The following is a 26,498-nucleotide window of genomic DNA, read 5'->3' on the forward strand; positions in this document are numbered from 1 at the left end:
TGTCTCTTACCCTCCACCAAAGGGTGCCAATCAGCTATGTATATATCTGACAGGTAAGTTGATTGTATGAAAATGATATTGTTATGATACAATAAAGTTTCATACATACTTACCTGGCAGATATATACGATTAATGGCCCACCCAGCCTCCCCGCAGGAGACAGGTGGAAGAGAGAAAATATGATAGAAAACGGGAATGGTTCCTAGTCCTGCCGCCCAGGGCAGGGCGGTAGATCACCTGACCTACCTGTAGCGAGTGGCGCGAAATTTGAATTTCTGTCGGGGACGACGGAGTCTTAGCTATGTATATATATGCCAGGTAAGTATGTATGAAACTTTATTGTATCATAACAATATCATTTTGAAAATAATAGCTATTAGTGAACATATGGTATTAATTGTCCCGCTATTTTATTATAGATGATCTTAATTATCTCATTCATTTAACAGTATTATATTAATACAGTGGTACCTCGAGATACGAAAGGCCCAACTTACGAAAAACTCGAGATACGAAAGCCAATACGAAAAATTTAACGGCTCTACATACAAAAAGTTTTCAAGATACGAAAGGTTTCTGAAAGTCCGAGATTCGCCCGGATAACAATTTTGAAAATCGCGCCGTGCGCCGCCATCTTAGTATACTAGTAGACTCGCCACCATCTTCCTGCTCTCCCATTGGTTCCTGATGCTAGTCGCGGCCATGAAATCCTTCTCTCCTATTGGCCAACGTCCCTCCCATCATGCATCTACTATGTACCACGTGGTGGCGTGGCTCGGCCACTCGGTACCAGCATTGTTATAGTACGCACGCGGTATTCGTTTTCGGGATCGTCAATGTGTACGTAATATTTAAAAAAAAAGTGACCAAGATCTTTCACATGGGATAAGTGATCAAGGTCTCTCTCATGGGATAACTGGAAACTTTGCAAGGTTGGTAGAATCTCCACTCCCTGCTGAACAGAGGGTGTAGACCAATCATTTACAACATGCATACCAGTACGTATAATCAAGGCACTTCAGTTAATGTTGAAGGTCAGCAGCGCCGAACATTCAGTACCCCAATCAGTTGCAGAGAGAGCCATTTGGTTGAACAGGTTTTTGATGGACACCAGGGCCAACAGTCATGAGGTGCAAAAAAAGAAAGTTGAAATTCTGTTAAAAAAAAAAGAAAAAAAAAAGTTAAAAATAAAAAAAAGAAGAAAAAATGGCAGAAATTAAAGCAGCTTTTCATAAAGTGCAATCATTTGTAGAAGACACCCCCCGAAAAGGCTCACACAGGAACGTTGTGAAAAGTACGTAGGCAGAAGCAATCTTCCTTGGATAGTTACGTTGTAGTACGTACATATATTTTTTAAAGTGTACGTACGTACATATTACATGAAAAAAAAAAACGGCAGAAATTAAAGCCGCTTTTCATAAAGTGCAATCATTTGTAGAAGACACCCCCCGAAAAGGCTCACACAGGAACATTGTGAAAAGTAGGCAGAAGCAATCTTCCTTGGATAGTTACGTATGTACGTAGCCTCACTCGAAAGGTAAGCTTCCACATTTTACATTACAGTAATAATATTTCTTGTACAGTAATATACACTTTATTTACAGGTTTTGCATTTTTAGTCTTAATTTAGGTATTGAATGGTCCAAATTGTTGTAGTATTTCATTGTTTATAGGTCAATTTAGCTTTATTATGAAATTTACTGGGGTGTTTTTGGAGGGCTTGGAACGGATTAGCCATTTTACATGTAAAATGTGGTCCAAGATACGAAAACCTCATGATACGAAGGGCGCCTCGGAACGGATTAATTTCGTATCTCGAGGTACTACTGTATTTATTTAAATAAACTGTAAGTAATAAATAACAATAATGAAAAACATAAAGGGAAAAAATGTTTTTGCTTCAGTAGTGAGTGATGTTTGTTTGATTATGCACCTGACCTCACATTTCCGAAATCTGAAAAATTCCAAAAACCGAAAAATCGGATAAAAGAATGTGTGTACTGCACATTTTTTTAAACATTATGTACACGCACACAATGTCTACACATTTACTGATACCTGTTGGTGAAAGACTCAAATTATAATTTATTTATTCCTGAGAGAGAGAGAGAGAGAGAGAGAGAGAGAGAGAGAGAGAGAGAGAGAGGAGAGAGAGCGAGAGAGAGAGAGAGAGAGAGAGAGAGAGAGAATATGATTTAGGACGCCAAGGCGTGGTATTTTTACAATTATTTTATTATCTTGGGATTCATTTTTAATCTTGAGATTTTCTATTCAATTCTCGGGATTAGTAAGAAAATTACCATAACTTGACTAGCAGCAGCGCACATCAGAATGACTCGGCCATTAGCACGCTAAACCACCAACCTTATGAATTGATGCTCTCGGAAAAGGAACATGCATGATACATGAGATACATGACAAAACCACTGTTTATTGGTGAAAATTTGGGGGTCGCATGATATGCGAGATCGCATGTTACTCGAGTATACTATACAGTAATTAAGTTCACACACAACAAGATAAAGTAACTTACAGTACAACGAAAGCGAAATCACTGACACAAATTTTCGTTAATGAATGAAATCAACATGAACGAACGAATTCCACGTGTGTAGGATAACGCTGCTGAAACGAAATGGTCGAGGAACTCCCTTACGTAGATGCATGATGGAATAGATGCTGACCAGTAGGAGAGCAGGATCTTATGGTGGTAACTAGCATCAGGAACCAATGGGAGAACAGGAGGATGGTGGCGAGTCTACTGAGTCGGCAGCGTGCGAGTTTTAAAATTGTTCTCGGCGGCCCAGGCGAATCTCGGACTTTACAGTACACCCTTTCGTGACCTAAATTATTTTCATGCACAGAAGCAAAAAAATCTTCGTCTTTGCCATCATAACCTGTATTTTTCGTGCTTAGGGACTTTCGTATGTAGGGGTATGACTGTATGTATATTTTTGCGCTTTACCGAATATGCTTTTGTTGAAAATATATGTTAGTGAGCATATGGTCTTATTTGTCCCACTAGTTTATTATTAATGATGTTAATTATCTCGTATTCATTTAACATGTAAAAAAAATAAACTATAATGAATAAATAACTATAATGAAAAACATAAAAAAAGGAGAGAAAAAAATGCTTTCACTGCAGTAGTGATGCTCGATTATGCTCCTGACCCCACAGTTCCGAAATCCGAAAAATTCCAAGAACCAAAACACATCTGGCCCCAAGGATTTTGGATGGAGGATTGTGTACCTGTATTTATGATGATCACTTTCTCTATCTTGCAGATAATTTGCAAAGCACCAAATGAAGACTTGGTGAGTGAGAGGTCCTTAGAAATTAATGTTACTGTACATAATTGCCGAGAAGGAACTCTATTTCTTGGTCTTGTTGGGAACTTGTGAGGACCGTTGTCCATTTTATTTTGCTGTAAGTATTCAAAAGATTATTCGTACATTTATGGGTAATGTCATACATATATGGTTTCAAGTTTTAACTCTTGAGGTTAGGAGCTTTCTAACTGTTTAGGCTTAGCTCTCTTGGCATCAGAATTTAAAAAACCAAATCATTATTTCCTACGAAGGTATGAACCTTTGTCTGTTATATGAGAGAACAGGCAGTCCCCACGTTACAAGAGAGACCCTTTCCTAATGCTTGTCGTAGGTGGAAATCCGGCATAATTCGGAATAATAAGTAATCAGAGGCGTAATGTTGTGTTGTTCCTACTCAAATGCAAGCCTTTGGTCTTTACATTAGGACACCACTGACAGCGCAAGCTTGCAATGGCTTTTAACCTTTAAGCAAGACACTGTAGTTAGCTACTAATGATAGGGATGGGAGTCAGTCTCCCGTCACTACAAACTCACTTTACTTTCAGCTGCTGTCGAGTGTAAACGTCGCCTCTGCCTTACACACCTTTTGACTTGCCATATATTTTGTTTTTGTTTGTGAATACTTTTGATATATGAGTGTAGTTGTGTTTGGCCGTTCGAGCAAAGGGTGCAGTTTGCTTGGGAAAGGAGGAGAAAGAAGAGGGCTTCTCTGGCATCTTTGGATTGCAACACACCTCCGGTGTGATTCCAAGACTTCTCTCTGATTCCTTCCTGCCCTCAGCCAAACTGCCTCCTGTTGTTGCCACTCCCAAGGGAGCTGTCTCCCCTTTACCGTCTCCTACTACTCTGTTGATAGAGAGTTCGTGTAGGGGCTATGACACATAGGACTTTGGAGGGGGGGGGGGGGGGAATTCCCCCTCAGGGCATGAGGAGCTTGGGGTATTATGATACTCGCTAGGCTTGATCTCACACCTGAGGTCCTTCAGTTCCCCTCGAGTTACTGCTGCTTCCTGGACTGTAACTACGGCTACGGTCACGATGTCTACTGGATCCAGGACCACCAGTACAGCATGGTTTCTGCGATCCTGTCCCAGACTTCCTCCACTTGGGGGATGTCCTTCTCCACCCCCTTAGAAAAGGTCTGTTGCCACCATAAGAAGAGATCAAAGAGGAAAAGTTGCAAAGTCTTCATCATCTTCATCGTCGTCTTTGTGTGCCTATGCCTCCTCCCCTTCTTTCAGTGCTAGCATGGGGAGGAAGAAGTTTCTCCCAGATGTAACAGGGCCCATAGGGCTTCCAACAGTCATCCATCTTTCAGGGAAAAGGTCAAGGGATCTCTCGTTTGCTCTCCTGATCAGTCTATGGGAATAGGAACCATTGCATGGGGTTCCACAGACCCCTGTGGCACAGGAGCAAGAGGTGCTCGGGTTCCAAGGACCCCCATGTCACCGGTACCGGTCCAAGAAAGTCACTTTCCCAGGCTGGTAAATGTCCTTCTGACACAGGTACCAGTCCCTTTTACCACTGCATGGGGTTATACACGGACCCCGTGGCACCAGTACTAGCCCCTGATAGTCACCTTCCCTTTCAATAATCTGGCCACAAGAGCCTACGAGCCTGGTTCGGTCTTAGGACCAAACAGATCGTACGCTCAAGTGGTTGGAGGAGACTACGAGGGGTCTGACGAGGTTCTTCTTCCCGAAGGAAGAGTGTCTCGGGAAGTGATCGGCCAGGATGGATCTGATGGTCCATCTCATGACGTGATCACTCCCGAGATACAGAAGTCCTTTGCAGAGGTCATTGCGCTGATTCGTCAGCACAACGACCTCGGGGAAGGATTGGTGGATGCTCCCTCTAACCCTCCACCAAGGTTGGAGTCGTTCTGGGGTCCTAAGAAGGAACCCAGAGTGACTGTGGGACTACCCCGGTTCTCCTTAGCCGACGTGTGTTGGATCAGGTGAACACCCTTGTCTCCGGACAAGAGGCCTCACTCAGAGCCAGCAGGTCGGGCAAGCTGCTTCCCTTTCCTCTGCCTCGTCAGTGGCGCTTCTACGTGCCTTTAGTAGACCCGTTGCCGACCAAGCAGGTTGACCCGGAGATAGCTCGTCTAACTTTTGGAGTGCCTCCTCATCACCTGCTGTCTGAGAACCTCTGGTTCTTGCAGCAAGAGGCATCAGCCCTGGAATCCACTGCCATAGCAGCTTTCCAGGCCATCTCCTGGCTGGATCTGTGGTCCCTCACGGTATCCAGAGTCGCAGCCTCCTCGGGAGCTATAGTTCCTGAGGAGGACTTGGCGTTCAGGAGACTCTGCCAGTCTGGAGATAGGGCCATCTCCTACCTCGCCCACCAGACGGCCAACCTGGTTTTGAGGAGATGGGATGCAGTCCTGACTCGAGTAACTAGGGCGGCCGGTCACAAGGTAGCGTTGGGTCTACACTGCGGTGGAAAAGTGGAGAGCTGAGGACAGCGACTGCTTAGTACACCAGGCAGTTACATAAGGAATTATTTTCAGCGCCAGCTGGAACACGGTCGTTAGATTCTATAACAAGGTAGTTAGGCAGTAACTGCTTGTCCGCTAGTCGATGTTGTCCCACGGGTGTTGGAACACATGCTCTACTGCTGCCCATGTGTCTGGCACAACGGAAAAGAAAACTGGGAGTTTTCTGTTGTGAATGAAAGAAAAGCATAAACCAATGATGTCATGACAGAGGCAGGCAGAGAGGGAACGTCTGCTAGCAACAGTGGTCGAAAGCAAAGTGGAATGTTTATCTCCAGTCTGACGGGACTCCCGACTAGCGGACAAGCAGTTACTGCCTAACTACCTTGTTATAGAATCTTACGACTGGGTTCCAGCTGGCGCTGAAAGTAATTCTTTATGTAAAGGACATTAGGTTTGGATAGTTAGGAAAAATACAATTTACTTTAAAAAATTGTGATTTTTTATTCCCTTCCATTAAGGGTTAAATGGTTACAAATACGTTTTGCCACATAAATATTTTACTTCTGACAGCCTGACTGATGCTTGAACCGGGAACTTACGGATACATTTGCTTTGGTCTGTAGGATGTTGTATATTGATTGTTACTTGAGAAATAATTAAATCCTTATACTAATGTAAGCCTAATACGTTTCCTGTACGTATATTTATAATGATCAGTTTTCCTTGCAGATAAATTGTGATGCTCCAAAGGTAGACTTGGTTAAAGGTCCTTGGAAATTGAAGTTGCAATAAATAACTATAAAAAAGGAAGTGCATTTCTTGGTCTTGTTGGGAACGTATTGTGACTGCTGTCCATTTAATTTTTCTGTAAGTATTTAAAGGATTATTTGTACGTTTATGAATACTATCATTCTTGTTTGGTTTAAAGTTTAACTCTTGAGGTTAGGAATTTTCTAACTGTTTAGGCTTAGCTCAATTGGCATTTGAATTGAAAAAACATAATCATTTGTTCCCACAAGGATACAAACCTTCATCTGTTATATGGGAGTACAAGCAGTCCCCAAGTTATGTCAGAGATCCATTCCTAAGGTTTGTTGTAGGTCGAAAGCCCACGTAAGTTGGAATAATAAGTAGTGAAATAATGTAATCGGCGGCGTAATGTCATGCTGTTCCTACACGAATACAAACCTTTGGTCTTTACATTAGGATATTACTTGCAGTGCAAGATGGGAACGGCTTTTTAACTTTTAAACAGGGTACTGTAGTTAACTACCAATGGTACGGATGGGAGCCCCTCTCACCCATTGATACAAACTCACTTTACTTTAAGCTGCTGTCGAATGTAAATGTCTCCTTTGCCCAACTGACCATTTGACTGATCATATTTCCTATTTTCTTTGTGAATACTTGTGATATATGAGTAGTTGTTTTGCTTATACTGATATAATGCATACCCATGACTTATCTGAGTCTTGAGAGAGGAAATAGTGTGTCATGAGGTGTTTTCTTGGCACTGACAAAACCCTGCATTGCTTCCTTTCCTCTCTTGAGATAGATCATCAAACCCTGCACTTTGTGCAGGGAACGTGTGTAGCCAATCTAACCCTTGTTCCGAATGTTGTGTCTGGCCGTCAGAACAAAGTGTGCAATTTCCTAGGGAAAGGAAGAGAGAGAAGTTGGCTTCCCCGGAATCTTAAGATTGCAATACGCTTCTGGTGATGCCAAGGTTTCTCTGTGATTCCTTCTTGACCTCAGCCAAACTGCCTCCTGTTGTTGCCACTCCTAAGGGAGCTGTCTCCCCTTCACCGTCTCCTATTGCTTTATTGGTAGAGAGTCGGTGTTGGGGGCTATGACCCAGTATGACTTTGGGGGGTGAAAATTCCCCCACAGGCGAAGAGGGGATGCCCCTCATAACCCGACTTGTCTTGCAGGTGTGGTGGAGCCTGAGGAGCTTGGGAAATTATGGCATTCCCTAGGCCTCCTGTGGGAGTCTTCCATGGAGGGCTTGATCTCACACTTGAAGTCCTCTGGTGCCCCTCGAGTAACTGCTGCTTCCTTGACCGTAACTACGGCTACAGTCTCAATGTCCAGATGTAACAAGGCCCATAGGGCTTCCAACAGTCATCCATCTTTCAAGGAAAAAAGTCAAGGGATCTCTCGTTTGCTCTCCTGATCAGTCTACTTTAAACAGGAACTATTGCTTTGTTTGTATGGTGTTTTTACATTGCATGGAACCAGTGGTCATTCGGCAACGGGACCAACTGCTTTACGTGACTTCTGAACCACGTTGAGAATGAACTTCTATCACCAGAAATACACATCTCTAACCCCTAAATGGAATGCCCGAGAATCGAACCCGCGGCCACCGAGGTGGCAGGCAAAGACCATACCAACCACGTCACTGAGGCGCTTCGGTAACCAGTGCTCTGGGTTCCATGGACCCATGGGTCACAGGAGCAACAGGTGTACGGGGTTCCAAGGACCCCCATGTCACCGGTATTGTCCAAGGAGTCACCTTCCCGGGCCAGTAAATGTTCTACCGCTGCACTGGATTCCTCAGACCTTCTGACACAGGTACCGGTCCCTTTTACCGCTGCATGGAGTTATACACGGACCCCCGTGGCACCAGTACCAGTCCCTGGAAGTCACTTTCCCTTTCCATAATCTAGGGTAGAATATTAGATGCAAGTCCTCTCCTCTCTCTCTATCAATAGGAGTGAGGGGCTGACAATAAAACAAACCTGGAGGTTGTTTGTTCCGATACGAATACAAACCATCGGTCCTTTACAATAAGAATGTAACTTGCGGCAGCTGGAACCGGTCGTAAGCTTCGAACAAGGGAGTTTGGTAGTTAACTGCTTGTCAGACAGTGCGTGCACCGCGCGACTGGGAGGTGAAGATCCACTTTGCTTTTGGCTGCGTTGGTAGATGGATGTGTTTTGAATATCTCTCTGCCTGCTTCTTTGGTGTATGCTTTGTGTGTTTTCCTCAAACTTGGTTTGCTTTCTGTGTGTGAAATATTGTAAGTACGTGTACTTTTATTTTTCTCATTAATTATTACTATGGATTCCTGTGAATTGGAGCTGTCCCCGCGCCGCCCCCCCATCAGCCGCAGAGTTTGCCCTGGTGTGGAGGGCCGTAAGTGTGGGGCCTTCCGCTCCTTCCCTGAAGTGGATCCTCATATATTGCGTGCTCGGTGCCGGGGGAGTGAATGCTCTCGGGCCGAGCCCTGTGATTTGTGTATGTTCTGGTCAGAGGAACAGTGGGTGCTCTATGAGGGTAGGAGGAAGCGACGTAAGCCTGCCAAGGAGTCCTCGGAAGGTTCTCCGGCGACTCCCTTGGTCACAGACACGTCGTCTTCTTGCCGCCATCTCAGCTCCCGCGTATGGCTCCTTTCCTTTTGGGGGGGTGGTTTTCTCATTCCTTCTCTTCGCCCGATCCGTCGAGCATAGAGGAGGGAGCAAGGTACCCCGACATTCAGCTGTATTTGGGGTCTTCCGTTCGTTCGGGGTGGGGCTTGTCCCCCCCATGCGAAGGGTAACCCCCTCCTACTAACCTGACCTTTGCCTCCTCAGGTGCTTCTGTTGCGGGCGACGATCTCGGCCAGGTATGGTTCTCGCTAGGTCTCCAGGGCACACCGAGCGTTCGGGGGCTGCTGCATCATCTGGCGGGTGCTGCTCCGGTCACCCATGGACCGGTGACCTCCAACACCACCACTGTCTCGAACCCAGGGTATGCCGCCCCTCCTCACCTGGTGTACACTCAGCATGTGGCTTCGGTGACTCCCTCAGCTGCTGTGCAGGCTCCGATTGCTGGGTTTCCGAGGAGGGGCGTGCCTCCTCCACCCGGGTTCGTCACTCTTGCCCCAGCCCCCGACCTTTGGTGCCCTAAGAGTTCGCCCCTGGATCTTCCACCGGTACCCAGGATGTCGCTGGCCGCTGCCCCGCCTCCTGCTGTACCTGATGTTCCTGCCGTACCTGCCGCTCCTGCCGTACCTGCCGTGCCTGGACCAGCCCCTGCCGACGTCGTTCCTGCCCGTGGTGTAGCTACCGGACGCGGGTCCTTCCGGACAGATGCAGCTGGGCCGTGTTGCTTCAGCAATAGCCCCGGCTCCGTCCTGGATGGAGGACCTGACGTCTGTCCTGAGGAAGCTGACGAAGAAGAAGAGGAAGAAGAGGAATGTGTCATCGTCGTCTTCGTCATCTTCTTCGTTGTCGCCTGCTGCCGCCTCTTCCCCTTCGACTTCCAAGGCTTCCAAGCCGAGGAAAAAGAAGGCTGCCTCCTACCCCCCTAAGAAGTCTCCTTCGGGAGCTTCTAAGGGCCCGTCTCACTCCAGTGGAACGGGGGGTTCTTCCACTGGTGAAGGAGCAGGGCCCGTCTCTCCTTCCGCAAGGAAGAAGAAGACGGGGACCATAGAGGTACCGGCTAACACCGGTAATTCCTCGCCTGGTGCTAGACGTTCTGCCATTACACCAGGTTCCGGCTCGGCCTCTCGTTCGCGAGAGGTACCGAGTGTACGGTCACCTGCGGGCGACCATACAGCCAAGTCTCAGGCTTCTGAGTTCGCTCGGCGCCAGGACCGAGGCACGGAGCAGAAGACTGGTGAGGGTCGCTCAGGTGACTCCCGCCAGGCCAGCGATCGCTCTCGTAGCAATCCGCAGGTTACCAGGGTTGACGTGACGGTCCCAGACCGGCCCTGATGGGTAGGGGGACCAGCAGCAGCTCTTCTGACGCACGGTACCGGAGCCGCTGTTCTTGGTCCAGTCGGTCTCCCCAGGAGAGCCGCGCGACCAGGCCTGCAGCTCGATTGCCACCGCGGGTTGGCGATCGCCTGCAGCCCCCCAAGCACACCAGTTCTGCTGGTGAGCGAGGGGGGAGCGTCAGGTCTTCCTCTCCGATCCCTTCAACTTCCTCGGGTTACACCGGGAAGGGCGAGGCGACCCGAAGTGATCGTGAGGAGGTCCCACCACGACGCCCTACGAGCCAGGCACGGTCTTAGGACCGACCAGGTCGTATGCGCAAGTGGCAGGAGGAGACCAGGAGGGGTCTGTCACTGTTCCTCCTTCCGAAGGAGGAGGGTCTCGAGAAGCGTTCTTGTTGGAGTGACTTGACGGTCCTACTCCTCAAGACGCAGTCACTCCTGAGATCCAGAGGTCGTTTGCAGATGTTATTGCGCTGATTCGTCAGCACAACGACCTCGGGAAGGATCACCACTCCCACCCTCTGAGCCCACGTCCCGGCTCGAGTTGTTCTGGGGTCCTAAGAAGGAACCCAACACCGACGACGGTGGGTCTGCCGCGATCAGCTCTGGCCGACTCGGTGCTGGGCCAGGTGGACTCGCTTGTCTCTGGACAGGAGGGTTCGCTACGGTCCGGTAGGTCGTCCAAGTTACTTCCCCGACCTCTACTGCGACAGAGGAGGTTCTATGTGCCTTCAGAGGATCCTATGCTGCCCAAACAGGTTAACCCGGAGCTAGCTAGTCTAACTCCGGGGTGTCTCTGCAGCAGCTCCTGTCGGAGAACTTGTGGTTCTCGCAGCAAGAGGCACTTGCTCTGGAATCCACCGCCATGGCTGCTTTCCAGGCAGTCTCCTGGTTAAACCTGTGGTCTCTCACAGTGTCTAAGGTCACGGCCACCTCAGGAAATATCACTCCTGAAGGTGACCCGGCTATCGGGAGACTGTGCCAGTCTGCAGGTAGAGCCATCTCTTACCTCGCCCACCAGACGGCAAACCTGTGGGCCAACCTGGTACTTTGGCGTAGGGACGCAGTCCTCACCCGAGTGACCAGGGTGGCTGGGTGTGAGGCGGCATTGGGTCTTCGCAAAGGACCAGTGCGGAGTTCCTCCTCTCTCTTCCAGGAGAGATGGTGGATGCTGGGGTGAAATGACGGTGCACTGATGAATGTGACCATCTAGTCCACCAGGCAGTCTCGAAGGCGTCTGGGCAGCCTCGATCGACTGCGGCCAAGCCCAAGAGCTTGGTTAGCGCTTCCTCTGTGACTAAGACGATCGCATCGTCGAAGCCTCGGGGAAAGACTCTGCCTTTGGCTTCCGCCAGGCCAGGAGCGGTCGCAATCAGCCCTCCCAGCCCTCCTTCCCACGAGGAGGAGCCGGGAAGAAGTAGAAGAGAGGCAGGAAACGCTAGGGATGGCGTTCCCCCTCACCTGCTGCTGGAAGGGGGGGGGGGGTTTCCTGGCGATCCATTGGGCTACATGGCAGTGCTACGGAGCGGAGATCTGGATAGTAGATGTCCTTCGGGAGGGGTATCTACTACCCTTCTAGTCTCGGTCACCCTTCACCTCCAACCTGGTCCATCTTCAGACCTACGTTCGTTCCCGTAACACTAAAGGACATAGCCCTTCGACAGGAAGTCCAAACCATGCTGAGCAAGGGAGCTGTGGAGATCGTCAGGGATCAGTCACCGGGCCTCTACAGCCGTCTTTTTTTGATGGAGAAGTCTTCGGGGGGCTGGCGCCCGGTGATAGATCTCTCTCCCTTGAACCGATTCGTTCGCCAGTCTCGGTTCACGATGGAGACAGCACGTTCCGTGCTCGACTCTATCAGGGAGAACGACTTCATGCTTTCGGTGGACTTGAAGGACGCGTATTTCCAGATACCCATTCATCAATCCTCCAGAAAGTACCTCCGCTTCATCCTCGACGGGACGGTGTACCAATTCAGGGCACTTTGCTTTGGTCTCTCAACTGCCCCACAGATGTTCACACGAGTGTTCACGCTGGTGTCTGCTTGGCCCCACTCATCAGGGATACGTCTTCTGAGGTATCTTGACGACTGGTTGGTCCTGGCGAGTTCCCGCTCGCAGTTGCTACAGGACAGGGATTGACTCCTCGAGTTCTGCCGCAATCTGGGGATTGTGGTGAACTTCAAGAAGTCCGATCTCAAGCCCAAGCAGAGGATGAAGTACCTGGGTATGCTGATCGACACGGTAGCAATGCGAGTCTTCCCTGCGTACTCGCGGATCAGCAGATTCGGGGAGGCAGCCGACTAGTTCCTGTCTCGGCAGGAACAGTCAGCTCAGCAGTGGCAAGTCGTGATCGGCCACCTGTCGTCACTAGAGAAGTTAGTCCCTCATGGGCGTCTTCACCTGCGGTCTCTTCAGTGGAGACTAAAGGAGAGTTGGTCACAGGCAAGAGACCCACCATACTTCCCCGTGTCCCTCACGGAGGAGGTGAGGCAGGACCTAGCCTGGTGGCTGGACGACAGGAACCTCGTAAGAGGAGTGCCTCTCCGCACTCCCCCCCTGGAGATGTTGCTGTTTTCAGACGCGTCTACCGAGGGATGGAGCGCACACCTGGAGGAGTTGCTGGCTGCAGGAGTGTGGGATCATCACGACAAGCACCTTCACATCAATGTCCTGGATCTCCAGGCAGCGTTCCTCGCTCTCCAAGAGTTCCAGGACTGTTTGATGGGACACTCGGTGGTGTTGATGTGCGACAACATCACGGTAGTGGCATACGTCAACAAACGGGGGGCTTAGTGTCCCTCCCGTTGCACCAGTTAACGCTGCAGGTGCATGAGTGGGCCGTGTCCCACTCGGTAGAGCTGTCAGTCCAGGCAAGAGGAATGTAGTAGCAGACAAGCTCAGCCGTCAGGATCAGGTGATGGGACCGAATGGTCCCTACACCCAGACGTGGCGGAAAGGCTCTTCAACCTGTGAGGGGGGTCTAGTCGTGGATCTGTTCGCCACCCGGCACAACAGAAAACTCCAGGTTTTCTTCTCAGCCGTGCCGGACCCATGGGCAGCTGCAGAGAACTCTCTTCAACACCCGTGGGACAACCTCTTCGCGTACGCCTTTCCCCCATTCTGCCTGATTCGCAAGGTAATCAGCCGAGTGCTGGTCACCCCGAATCTCAGGATGATCCTGGTGGCCCCCAAGTGGCCTCAGGCCATTTGGTACCCGGACCTGCTGGCTCTGCTTGCAGAAGCACCGAGAGAGATTTCCCCTTGGCACAACCCTCTCGTCCAGCCACACGTGGAACGGTACCACCAGTCAGTCCAGTCCCTACATCTTCACGGCTGGCTGTTATCCACCATCTCTTGCGAGCGAGAGGCTTTTCTCGCCGAGCAGCAACAGAGATGGCTGGGTACGTCAGACAGTCCTCTGCAGCTGTGTACTAGGGAAAGTGAGCCGTCTTCTGTGGTTGGTGTCGTAGACGGGGTCTTTCTCCTCTGAGAGCCACTCTTCAGCAGGTAGCGGATTTCCTCGTGTTACTTCGCCGAGACAAGCTCCTCTCTGTCCCCACAGTCAAAGGATACAGGGCCACCTTGGCCCTATTCCTGAAACTGAGGGGAGTGGATATCTCGAATTCGTTCGAGATCTCCTTGCTAATGAGGAGCTTCAAGAGGTCTTGCCCACTCAGGGAACTCAGGCCCCCAGGGTGGGACGTGACTCTCGTCCTTAGGAGTCTGACTTGAAGGCCCTTTGAGCCACTCCAAGAGTCGTCAAACAGGGATCTGACCCTCAAGGCCCTCTTCTTGCTGGCCCTGGCATCGGCGAAGAGAGTAGGGGAACTTCATGGTCTTTCCTTCGACGTCAAGCATACCAGGGGATGGGGATCTGTGACGCTCTATTTCATCCCGAACTTCGTAGCTAAGACTCAGAATCCTTCAGTCCCTGACGACCAGTTCGAGTCTTACACAATCCTCTCCCTAATGGACTTCACCGACAATGATACCGATGAGATGCTGCTTTGTCCTGTGAGGGCGCTACAGCGCTATCTGTAGAGAACTCGGCACCTCAGGCCTGAGTGTCGACGCCTCTTCCTTAGCACCGGGGTGACCAAGAAAGAAGTATCCAAGAACACTCTTTCTTTCTGGCAGCGTGAGGTGATCAGGAGGGCGTACGAAGCTGATGGTAGCGACGACATCCGTACCCTTCGTACTAGAGCCCACAAAGTCAGAGGTATTGGTCCTTCACTTGCGTTCCACAAGAACTTCTCTGTGGCGCAGGTCCTGAAGGCAGGGGTCTGGTCTAACCAGATCACCTTCACCTCCCTCTACCTTCGGGATATAGCCCACAGGTCCTTGGACACTTTTTCCTTGGGACCCGTGGTGGCTGCTCAATGTTGTGTAGCTTACCCAGCACCCGAGCGGACGGAACAGCATCGCATCCTGGTGTGACTGCATGAATGGATGAGTGAATGAGAGTGTGACTGGCTTCTCTTCCCCATCTTTTTTTCCTCCTCTACCTGTGGGCAGAGGGACGCGGTTGTCACTACGCTGGAACAGGAGACGATGCAGGGGAGCTACTCGACCGTGCCGCAACCTATCCCTTTCATTAGGGATAGGAGCGAATATCCACCACTTCCCCCAACAAGGGGGAGGAAGTGGAAGCCAACAAGAGACAAACCCATGACTTCATATTGCCTCTTGCAATAGGAACAAGTTCTTGCTTGCTAGTTTTAAGAGGTGAGCTTGCCTCCCTCTTATTACTTGGGTCCAGAGGTCTGACCATTGATCCTGCGGTACATACCCCGAATATTGTGGCAGAGGTTAGGATCCCTCCCTCTGCTCTTACGACCAGGGAGGGAATCAAGGTTGGACAAACACCAGTCTGTTCTTAAGACTCAGATTCCTCCCACCAAGAAGTGAGTCTTCCTATTGTAAAGGACCGATGGTTTGTATTCGTATCGAAACAAATAACAATTTGTCGAAAATTGTATTTTTCCTAACTATACAAACCTGAGGTCCTTTACACATAGTCCCACCTCATGCCACCCCTCACTCTGCGTTTCCTGGGCCTAAAGCAAAGTGGATCTTCACCTCCCAGTCGCGTGGCGCGCACACTGTCGAACAAGCAGTTAACTACCGAACTTCCTTGTTCGAAGCTTACGATTGGTTCCAGCTGCCGCAAGTTACATTCCTATTGTAAAGGACCTCAGGTTTGTATAGTTAGGAAAAGTACAATTTTCGACAAATTGTTATTTTAGCCTTTTATTGTCTCCAACACTTAGGGTTCATCCTATCCCTTTTTGAAATAATGACACAAATGCATTCATTCAAAAGGACCTGAAGTCTGGTAGTTTAACATTCCATTTGCTCAACAGATCAGAGGCACAGGAAGGACTCCTTCCTCAGGTGCCTCCTTCCTCAGGTCTCGGAAGTGAGCAGAACTACCAGTTGGTTCAGAGACTTACCCAGAATCCACCCACCCAAACATAAGTCTCCTATGTAAAGACCAAAGGTTTGTTTGTTCCTACATGATATACAAACCCTTGGTCTTTTACATAAGGAATTACTTTCGGCGTAGCTGGAATTATGGCCGTTAAACTCTTGAACAAGGTGGTTAGGCAGTAACTACCGTGTGGCAGGCGGGTAGGCTAGCCTGCCCGGATGTAAACACTCCACTTTGCTTTCAGCTGTCTTCTATGAAGATGTGTTTGTGAGCTCTTGCTGACTAGTCGTCGATCTTTTTTCCCAGGGGGATCTTTCTGGTTTCTTTTTGTTTTTTAAATAAATATGTATATACAGTGTTTTGATATTAATATTAAATTCAATTAATATACAAACCCACTTTTTGTGATAGGCTTTATAGCCACCTTTCTACTTGTGCTAAGAGTCGGCGGCAAATGTATGCCAACATATTATTTACATTCTTTTTGCCCATTAACGTGAGGACAAGATATGTATTTAACGTGAGGACGAGATATGTATTTAACGTGAGTGATATTGAATCCTGTAACGAGACATGTATTAATCCGAAAATTACGCTTACGCCTGGGAATTACCAAGGGGAACTTCAGAGGTTTGTCCTTGTTTGATTTTATGGTAATTTCTCTTCTTCATCCTTTCACTTACTATTGGATGAAGGTAGAAGAAGGGGCGTATGGTGTTGGTGTTTGGGGGATATCCTCTCACTTCAGAGGGCGGTGCCCTTGGATGCGAGAGGAGTATCCTTATTACTTTAATAATTTTTTCCTTATTTTACAGACTAACAGTGGTGATTGTGTTTACAGCAGTATTGGTTGGATAGCTCTTCGTATTGGTTATCCTAACTTTGGAATTGTACCTGTGACTCGTAACATGTTGTGATACCGATCCTAGAGTGTGAGTACTGATCCCCTGCTGGTAATCATATTCATTTACCACTACTACCCTGGAGTTACGTCACTGGGTGAAGCTTATGCGCTGCCCTGTGATGTTTATCGATTCCTGATGGTAGAAGTCTGGCAGAATTTGGAGGAATCGAAGAGGAAGAGAGCTCATCAAGTGTCGTCATCCTCCTCTTTGAGATCATCATATTTTCATGTCTCCACCCCTTTGACTCCTAAGGCTTTGCCGTAGAAGAGAAGGTGGTCTCCCCCCCTAAGAAGTCTCGTCACGGGACTTCTACTAAGGGTCTGTCTCACTCCAGTGAGACAGGTGAGTCTTCCGCTGGTCCTCTTGTTCCCCCGGGAATGGGGCCCGTCTCTCCTTCCTCAGGGAAGAAGGAGACAGGGACCATGGAGGTACCAGCCACCGCTGGTACCTCCTCTCCTGGCTCCAGAGGTTCCACCTCTGGACCGGGAACTGTCTCGGCCACTCGCTCGCAAGCGTCACCGAGTGTACGGTCACCTTCGGGTGACCGTGCAGCCAAGGTCCAGACTACTGAGTATGCTCACCGCCAGAACCCAGGCACAAGCGGAAGGATGGTAAGAGTCGCTCAGGTGACTCACCAGACCAGCAATCACTCGCGCAGCGATCATCCGGTACCCAGGGTTGGCGTGACGTTCCCATGGGACCATCCACACAGAGACCGGTGGAGGCTGCCATCTAGTCCTCTTGAGAGTTTTCGGCCTCGACGAGGACTTGGACGAGTCGGAGGATGGCATCGGCTGTCTCGTGTCAAGTGCACGCTCAGCCCCACCCAGATGACAGTCACGTTCGCGCGACCGACCAGTCTTGGTGGTGGCAGACGCTTCACCTGCCATGCGAGTTTTGTAACCCTCCTCGAGGAATCGTTCTCTCCACTGCTGCTCTGTCAGGTCCTCCTTCCCAGGTTGCATTGGGGCCTGCTGCTTCGGCAGCAGCCACAGCCCCTTCCTGGATGGGGAACCTTCTGCCGTCTTGAGGAATTTGGCGAAGAAGATGAGGAAGGTGTTGTCGTTGTCTTTGCCTTCGTCCTCGTCTTCGTCTTCTTCGTCGTCAAGTTCCGCTGCCTCTTCCCCTTTGACTTCCAAGGCCCCCTAACCGAGGAAGATGAAGGTGGCCTGGCCCCCCTCCCCCCTAAGAAGTCTCTCACAGGGACTTCTAAGGTTCTGTCTCGCTCCGGTGAGACAGGTGGGTCTTCTGTTGGTCCTCCCGTCTCTCCTTCCTCAGGGAAGAAGACGGGGACTGTGAAGGTACCAGCCACCGCTGGTACTTCCTCTCCCGGCTCCAGAGGCTCCACCTCCGGACTGGGAACTGTCTCGGCCACTTGCTCGCGATCATCAGCAAGTGTACCGGACCGTGTAGCCAAGGTCTAGACTGCTGAGTACGCTCACCGTCAGGACTGAGGCTGGGAGCAGAAGGATGGTAAGAGTCGCTCTGGTGATTCTCGCCAGACTGACGATTGCTCCCCACCAGACTGTTCACGTGGTGAGGCTGGGAAGAGGGCCGGTACTGTGGCGCGTTGAGACGATGGTGTTCGGTCTCACCGCGTTAGTGGACAGTACCAGTCACCTGACCGTTGCTCCCACCGGGACCGGATGGCTCGCACGACTGGTAGCAGCTCCCCTGATGAACAAGACCAATGCTACCATCCTCGGTCCACGCTTTTCCACAAGGAGACCGCTGGTCCAGACCTGCAGCTTGGTCGCCACCGCAGGTTGGCGATCGCATGCAGTCCTCCCAGCCTACCTGCTGGTAGGCAGGGTAGGAGCGCTCGTAGCAGCTCTTCTGACGCACGAGACCAACGCTAGTAGGCAGGGTAGGAGCGTCAGGTCTCCCTCACCTGTCCCTTCAACCTCCTCGGGCTACACCGGGAGGAACAAGGCGAACAGGAGTGACCATGATGATTGTGCTTCTTATGGTCCGGCCACGAGCCTGGTTCGGTCTTGGGAACAAACAGATCATGTTCTCAAGTGGTTGGAGGACGATGACGCTTTCCTAGACTCACAGAGTGACCATCACCACTGTTCACGTGACGGTCCCGGTGGACTGCACATGCAGAGACCGGTGTGGGCTCCCCCTTTGGTCCTCTTGAGAGGTTTCAGCCTCGACAAGGACTGGGACGCGTCAGAGGATGGTATCGGCTCTCTCCTGTCAGGTGCACACTCAGCCCCACCCGGATGACGGTCACGGTGGTGGCAGATGTTTTGCCTACAGTACGAGTTTCGTAACCCTCCTCGGGAAAAACGTTTTCTCCAGACGGTAACATTTTCCTAGCCTCTTGGAGCGGCCATCACCACAGGTTGATGGCTGCCCGTGCCTTGCTTCTCTGGCTGCTAGTTCCACTGCCAAGGCTAACGAGAGCATCCGATCTTCCTCCCCCATTCCCTCTCTTCCTTGGCTATGCCAGGAGGGGCGACGTGAATGGGAGGGATCCTATAGAGCATTCTCCGTAGGATTCAGCGTCGAGGACTGTGTTCCTGGAGGGACCTTCGGGTCCTACCGGACGCAAGTCCATGTTGTTGAGGAAGGATCTTGCCCATTCCTCCTCGATTTCTACTGGAATCGGGAGGACCACCACCCGATGATCGTCTGGCGAAATTCTGGGGGTTTTGCCAAGTGCTTAAAATTCTTTGGAATTTCTAGCACTCTCCGAGTGTGTTTGTCTTCGATCTGCAAACACTTGGGTGAGACCACAGTCCAGAGTGGGCGAGATGAGAATTTCTGATAATTATTACTACGATAATTGGGAATCTCGCCAAATGCTCAAATTCCTTGGAAGCCATTAATTCCTGGAATTTCTAGCGTTCGAAGGAAGCACTGCTACTGAAGGAAGAATATCTTGGGAGGGGCTCAGCCTGGATGGACCTGACGGTCCATCTCCTCAGTACGTGGAAATAAGAGGAATTCGGTGGAGTTTACTCCTTGGAATTCGATCCCGAGAGACTATGTTTTTGGTTCAATCTTAGGATCTTACCGAACATACGTCACTCCATTCAGGATGGATAGCACCAAGAGTTTAAATGCCTCTCCAGTGGTATTGTTTTGGGAACTTCCAGTTCAGCTTGAACTAGTCGTCTTTGGTATCCTGTTATCACCGTAGAAGTCTTCCTTCAGGAAAACTTAACCTTTGCTCTCTTCATTAGAGAATGAAGGAGGTCTGCTTCCAGTCCTTATTCTTGTTCCTTGAATGGAAGAGAATTTAGGCTGGAGGTCGATGTACAGGAACCTACAAATATACTACGTATATTTCTCTTGCGACATGCTTCTGTTATCAGTTGAATTGTCCGAGTAGTAGGCACATAACTGTAGTTAACTCCACAGGTATGTGACCGAGATGAATAGTATCTTCTCTTAATTGAACTACAACTCGGGACTGCCTCACAAGCCTACGTGTATGACCACGAGAATTTTCAGACAGAGATATCTCGCTAGACTCGTTATCATCTTTCTGTTTACCTCGCGGTAACAGAAGTCTAGCCTAGTCTTCCGCTTCATCGCACCTGCCTCTGCGATGATGCAGAATGATTTCTCCAGACAATCCGAGTTTGTCTTCTAAATACATCTCGTAATTCGTAGGTGTGCAATTATTCTTTGTTCACCCCGAATTGTAGATGAATAATGGAAGACTTTGCCTGTTACCCGCCCTGCCAGCTCTACTTTCAAAGTAATAGAAATATCCTCCCTGATCTAGCCCATTAGAAGCGGTTCTTCAGGCAGTACAATCCCTGTGTTTTCATTACCGAAAGGTGCTCCACTTTCATTGCAAACTCTGACTTCTCACCGAACAGCAATGAAATAGTGGTTTAGCGTTTTCAGTCCTCTTTATAACAACAGGTATTAAAGCCGTCTTCACTGGTTGATGTCGTCGACGGGACTTTTTCTACGTTCAGAATCTTGAGAGTTAACTTGTCTCAATTCAGCTGTGAAGACGAAGGTCCGCATTCACCTTAGTCTTTCACTGGCATATAGTATTGTTTCTCCTTAGTTGAGATTCAACTACTATGAGAACTTCTGTCTTGCCATCAGGGACCTCGGTCTCTAGAAGGCAATTGACTATCGTCTGATGGGCACTTACCTTGAGAGAATCATCATCTTGTCTCCCAACATTGGTGGCGAACAAGATAGACGATTTGTACGGTTTCTTGGCATAACCCTTCAAAAGGCAAGTGTCATGTGACTACGTCTCGGATGCATGACTGCTCCCCTCACACTGAGCGCAGTCAGTCGGTAACTGTCGAAGAGTCTGAGATCATCAAGAGCTATGCTGTGGACTTTTTATTGGTTGATCCAGATCAGTCATTACTTTGTCCTATTGGCGTGTTCCTGTACCCATAAGGATCAATACCCTCCATGGAGTGTCGGTGTCTTTATCCGCCACGGACTGCCATTGCAGAAGAGTCTGATGATACGTCTTTTTCCAAGTATTACGAGACCGCGAGAGACTTCTCTGCAATTGGATAGTCCAGTGGATGGGTACTGGTCATCACTCTGAAGAATATGTCAGATAAGAAGATAGATAAAGTCTAAGTGCGACCATATTTATATCTTTCTTCCTTCTGGCCTTCCCACAGGTCCTTGGAACCTCATTTCCTTGGACCGGTGGTGGATGCTTGCAGGTTGTGTTTGCTTACCCGGCTTCTTCAAGAGGACAAGTTACATCTCGCCTATGGTGTGCAGTTCTAGAGGTAAGAAGGATGCGAGAGTGACTGGCCTAGGGGTGTAGAACTCCAGTCAGTTCTAGAGGCTCACTCATATTCCTCCCACCAATCAGTGAGTTCCTACGGTAAAGGACCGAGGGTTTGTATATCATGTAGGAACAAATCACAATTTTTGGAAGTAGATTGTATTTTTCCTAACTATACAAACCTGAGGTCCTTTACATGCATCCCTACATCATGCCACCCCTCTTATCTGAACCTGGGCTGAAAGGCAAAGTGGAGTGTTTACATCCGGGCAGGCTAGTCTACGTGCCTGCCTCACGGTAGTTACTGACTAACCACCTTGTTCAAGAATTTAATGGCTGTAATTCCAGCTATGCCAAAAGTAATTCCTTATGTAAAGGACCTCAGGTTTGTATAGTTAGGAAAAATACAATTTATTTGTGTAGGAACAAACTGCAAATTTTTTAAGTCGTTTGTATTTTTCTTAACATACAAACTTGAAGGTCTTTCCATTTATGGCCCACCGCAGCCACCCCTCATCCTGATACCTGGGCCATAAGGCAAATTACCTTATTTGAAAATTCGCAAGTTAAATCCTATGCAAAGCCCTTTTAAACTACTTAATTTTTAGCTTTGCATGAATGACTAGATACAAATTTTTTTTGCCACTACATTACAATACAGTTTGTTCATGAAACTTACCTGTCAGATATACATATAGCTGTATTCTCCGAAGTCCGACAGAATTTCAAAACTCCCGGCACACGCAGTGGTCGGCCAGGTGTTTAGTACCCATTCCCGCCGCTGGGAGGCGGGTATCAGGAACCATTCCCGTTTTCTATTCAGATTTTCTCTGTCGCCGGTACTGTAAACACCTGTTTTCAGTACCTCCGTCTTAGGATTTTGAAACTTCATTGCCGCTAAGTATCCTAATTGTCTTTTGATTTATTAACTTGGATTTGTGGCTAGGCATACGCTATCATAAATTGATTCATCTTTGTATAAGATATCTGAATCTAGTTAGGCTAGTTTCAGAGTGTGTTTTCTGCAAGGTAAGGTGAGGCTACCAAAAGCTTCGGTAGATCCGCACTGGGTACGCACGAGGTGTACGGGTCATGTTTCTTTGTTGAAAGATCGATGTAAGGAGTGTGAGAGTTTGACTGATTCCGGAGGGAAGCTGTATGATTCGTATGTACGCAAATTAGAGCGTGATTGAATCAGGGGGTCTTCCTCAAAGACTGCATCAGTAAACAGAAGTCAGGGTAGTGAACCTGCTAACCTTCCTGTAGACTTTGTTTTGCCTAACCCTGTAGTATGGCCTACGGGCCATTAGGTTATGTCTGCGAGAGGTAAAGCCCTTTCTGTTATTGTGGATTCCATCCGTATCTTGGAATCTAAAGTGCTCGCTCTCCAATCAAGTGTTGTGAAGTGTAGTGCCCCTAGTGTTGTGGAGGGGGCGTCAGATCGGCCCTATAATGCCTCTAGGCCTGGACCTCTGTCGGACTCCCAGGACCAGGGAGAGGGCATGTCAAAAGCAGAAGGAGGGTTACGGGGAACCCCCACCGATCTGGCGTCCCTTCGGCAGGACCTGTTGACGCTTCCCAGGCTGCCAAAGATCGTGCATGTGCACGAATCATGAAGGATTGCTTCTCGTCCTCCGAGGCGTCCTCCCCGCACAGGGGTTGGAGCTCTCGGAAGGACTCACGCCCTCTAAAAAGCTTTAGAGAAGAGGACGCTTCACATCCTCTCTCTCGTCAGGAGGGAGCGTCAGATCGGCCCTATAATGCCTCTAGGCCTGGACCTCTGTCGGACTCCCAGGACCAGGGAGAGGGCATGTCAAAAGCAGAAGGAGGGTTATGGGGAACCCCCACCGATCTGGCGTCCCTTCGGCAGGACCTGTTGACGCTTCCCAGGCTGCGAAAGATCGTGCATGTGCACGAATCATGAAGGATTGCTTCTCGTCCTCCGAGGCGTTCTCCCTGCGCAGGGGTTGGAGCTCTCGGAAGGACTCGCGCCCTCTAAAAAGCTTTGGAGAAGAGGACGCTTCACGTCCTCTCTCTCGTCAGGAGGGAGCGTCAGATCGGCCCTATAATGCCTCTAGGCCTGGACCTCTTGTCGGACTCCCAGGACCCAGGGAGAGGGCATGTCGATTTCTGCGGGAATCGGGAAGACTATATGCTTGAATTCCTGGATTACTTTCTGTCATGTAAGTGGGTTTCCCCCATTAGCAAGATACTAAACGTTTTGTCAAGTAAGTGGGTTTCCCCCATTGACAAGATACTAAACGTTTTGTCAAGTAAGTGGGTAACCCCTCATTGACGAAATATAGACTCTTCTTTGTCATGTAAATGGGTTAGTTCTCATTGACAAAGATCTCAATAACATTTTTTTTATCGCGTAAGCGGATAAGCTCTCATTGACAAGATTCAGAAGAGCTCTCATTCATTGGTCAGAGGCTCGTCCAGGAAAAAGAGTAGACTACATCCATGAAGTCTTATGTCCAATAACATAAGAAGCTTGAGCTGTCCTCTTCGGTCCTCGGTTCTCACTTGAGGATCTCCTTCAACTAATACTAATTCGTTCTCTTGGCTAAGAGAACGAAGACAGTCGATTTCCATTCTCTCTCTTCCTCGTCGAGGAAAGAATGTAGTAGAGAATTAGCTGTCCGAGTGACTACAATACTCTACGTATTTTACCTTTGCATTATATTACTACTGTATGGTTCAAGTCATATACGCATACCGTAGTTACCTCTACAGATGGCAACCGAAAGGACTAGTATTCTAAGCGCATTTAATCGGTACTCCCTGCAACCTTCCAGGAGTTTCCGGTTTCCCTTTTAGATTTTTAAGGTATTGTTACGACAACACCAACTCAGCTTCTGTAGTTAGCGAATTCTGTTTCGCTTAAATATGCCTGCTTGAGAGTTTCCTTCTGCTCGATAAAAATAACAAACCTATTCCTTCGTAGAATGGAGTAGCTGGCAACTCAGGCAGAATAGTGCGAGACGGCCAATGCAGGCTGCTGTCACTGTAGATCAATGCAGTACCAGCTAGCTCTCTGCCATGCGCAGTCGGTTACGTCTCTCTCCTGCGGGATTGACTAACCATATCTCTGCCCTACAATCACGGACTTTAGCCTCGGGTTGAGGGGAATTCTAGCAAGCATGAATGAACATCGCCTTCGTTTTGCTAAGAAATTTTCAACAGAGATATCTCTTAGACCTTTTCGGTGCTGTTTACTGCACTGTAACAGAATTCTGTACGAGTCTACCGCAGCATAGCACTATAATAATGCTCTCCTGCTTATGCAAAGCGCAGCCTTATTAGGGAAGGAAGCATGCTCAGTGAGGGAATGGATGAGTCTGCTGGGGACCATTTCCTTGCTGGAGAAGCTTGTTTCCCTGAATGGACTGCAATTCAGACCTCTACAGTTTTTCCTAGTGGAAAACTGAAATACGTAACATCGAAGATCTAGAAATGATTCTGAACATCTCTCAGTAGGTCAAGGATCACCTTAGGTGATAGCGAGAGGGTGCCAGGCATCCGGACAGAGGTACGGATGTCCTGGCACATAATCTAAAAGAATTGGAAGCAATTCGGTTGGCTCTCCAGTTCCTCGAAGAACGAGTTTTTGGCCGAGTGGTCCAGATCAACTCGGACAATTCCACAGCTCTCTCATGTCTCAAGAAGAGAGAGCCGGCTATGGGCTCAGGTACGGAACGTAACGATCCTCAAGAGGTTCATTGCACGATTGCAGCACGTCCGTGCGGATCTTCTCGATTGACGGCAGCAACTACTGACGTCTGAGTAATCTTCGCTTAGAAGTATGTCGAGAGTTGTGGAGACTTTGGGGACGTCCTTTCATAGATCTCTTCGCAATATTGAAGACGAAGAGGCTTCCTCTAGACTGCTCCCTTATTCTCGATCCGAGAGCGGTAGCAATAGACGCCATCCTATAGTATGGAATGGGGATAGATGTTTAGTCTCTTTTCCCCTATTCAAACTCTTAGGAGATGTAATAAGATAATTGCTGGCGTCAGAGGGAGCGAGAATGACGCTGATCGCCCCATGTTGGCCTTCGAGAGGCTGGATTCACAGAGGTCACGTCCTTCCTAGAGCACTTTCCAAGGACCCTTCCCGAGAGAGTCGGTCTACTCTTAACAGCCTCACTTCGAGAGGTACCTCAAAACCTCTCCGCTCTGAGTCTGACTGCGTTCAGACTGTCGAGAAGTTGACTGGAATGAGAGGATTTTCAAGACTAATGGCAAGTGTCATTGCCAAGGCAAAGAAGTGCTGCTTATCTTGCAGTGTACCAATCGGAGTGGGCCGTTTCTGGAGATAGTGCTGGAAGAATGGCTTTTCCTCCACCTCGACCTCTGTGAATTACATTACCGTCTTCCCTTTCCGTCTGAAGAATGGGATAAGCTGGGAGTCCCAACTATTTAAGAATATGGAAGTAGGTTGTTGACGGCCTTTAGGCTCAGAGATTTGGCTCTGTCGAACAACAAAGCCCTTCACGATCTTTGAGGTCTGTGGAAATCTCGAAGCTGTCTAGATCGAAGCTTCCGGCATGGAACTTAGAACGTAGTCTGAAGTTCCTGATGTCAAAGCATTTCGAACCTCTCCTCTCTGTAAACTTTATGCACGTGACCAGAAAGGCTAATTTTCTAACCACTCTAGCTACGACAAAGAGGGTTAGTGAGGTTTAAGCCATCATCAGACGTTTTGGCTTTAGAGAACATAATGCGGTGTGTTCTCTAAGCCTTCCGTTCTTGCCTAAGAATGAAAACCCGTCTAGCCCTTTGCCCAGAAGCTTGGAGATCAAGGGGATGCCACAAATTATTGGGCAAGAGCCAGAGAGAGTCCTGTGCCCTGTCGGGTCTCTCAAGTTTTATCTAGATAAAACTAAAGAAAGTCGAGGTCCTTCGGACAATCTGTGGTGTTCCGTAAAAAGACCAGACTTGCCCATG

At 48.9% G+C, this 26,498-nt stretch overlaps 1 protein-coding gene across 2 annotated transcripts in view; it reads left to right on the forward strand.

The window, feature by feature from the left end:
- The window catches only part of LOC135199260 (gastrula zinc finger protein XlCGF17.1-like), a 69,264-nt gene that overhangs the window by 27,944 nt on the left and 14,822 nt on the right, over positions 1–26,498 (forward strand). Inside the window, exons 2-3 of one of the 2 annotated variants that reach the window (XM_064227147.1) lie at positions 3,290–3,431; positions 6,504–6,641. The gene's annotated coding sequence lies outside the window, so the exon portion shown is untranslated. The remainder of the gene's footprint in view (positions 1–3,289; positions 3,432–6,503; positions 6,642–26,498) is intronic. The other variant, XM_064227149.1, reaches the window with a different exon arrangement.

This window comes from Macrobrachium nipponense, chromosome 25 (assembly GCF_015104395.2).
Source record: "Macrobrachium nipponense isolate FS-2020 chromosome 25, ASM1510439v2, whole genome shotgun sequence".
In the NCBI taxonomy this organism is placed as follows: Eukaryota; Metazoa; Arthropoda; class Malacostraca; order Decapoda; family Palaemonidae; genus Macrobrachium; species Macrobrachium nipponense.